The sequence below is a fragment of the Marmota flaviventris genome, chromosome X, assembly GCF_047511675.1.
Source record: "Marmota flaviventris isolate mMarFla1 chromosome X, mMarFla1.hap1, whole genome shotgun sequence".
Lineage (NCBI taxonomy): Eukaryota > Metazoa > Chordata > Mammalia > Rodentia > Sciuridae > Marmota > Marmota flaviventris.
In genome coordinates, this window is record NC_092518.1 from 17,597,022 (window position 1) to 17,597,904 (window position 883).

Consider the following 883-nt stretch of genomic DNA (forward strand, 5'->3'; position numbering starts at 1 on the left):
CAGAATTCAATGAGTGAGCTCACATACATTATTTCAAAGTAATTGGAAGTTGAACCCTAAATTTTATTGCAGATTATATGTGTCCCTCACTGGTGGAAATCCAAGAACAGAGAGATTGATACTTTCAACATGCCAATCAACAAGAAACATAATACAATGAAACTTTGGGCAGAAAGTAACTTTTTTCTCTGAAACTATAGGAAAATTCACATTTTAAACATATAATATATACAATACCCATTATTGCACAGTGAATACAGTGAATCAGGTCACAGGGTCCTTATAACAAAATCACTTATAATTCTGCATCTTTTCCCTGAATGTTCTCTTAGCTGCATTTAGTTATTTGTTACAGAAATATAACCCAGAAATATTTTTACAAACACTATAACACCAGCTTCCAGGATATGCCATCCATTCTCCTTGGTTGGAAGGATAGGTTTGAACATTCACTTTTTAGGCCACATGCTAGGCCTAAAACTGCATATTTATCAATAACTAGGCATCAAATTTGTAGGTATTTTTTGTGGTGCTGGGGATTGAACCCAGGGCCTCGTGCATGCAAGGCAAGCACTCTACCAACTGAGCTATATCCCCAGCCCAATAGGTATTTTTAATCCTACCTCTTATTGCCTACCTTTCCTAATTATTTTACTAAAGATAGTACATAATATCAGATCCTAGAGAATCTATCTTACCCTAACTTGGCCAACACATCTTGAAAGAGTTTGAAAAATGGGAGGACCATTATGACAATCCCAGCCTGTAAACAAATAACATGATACACAAATTCAGGGAGACTTAGGTCTCACAATATGGCCCTTGTTGCCCTTCTAGATGTTGGAAACTTTTATGTCTTCTGACCTTCCCTTTTCTGTTCTAC

General features: G+C 36.4%; 1 non-coding gene across 1 annotated transcript; it reads right to left on the bottom strand.

Moving 5' to 3' along the window:
* Window positions 1–524: 524 nt before the first annotated feature.
* On the bottom strand, window positions 525–598 carry Trnaa-ugc (transfer RNA alanine (anticodon UGC)). The gene has a single exon. It is a non-coding gene; the product is annotated as a tRNA-Ala (tRNA).
* Window positions 599–883: the final 285 nt, after the last annotated feature.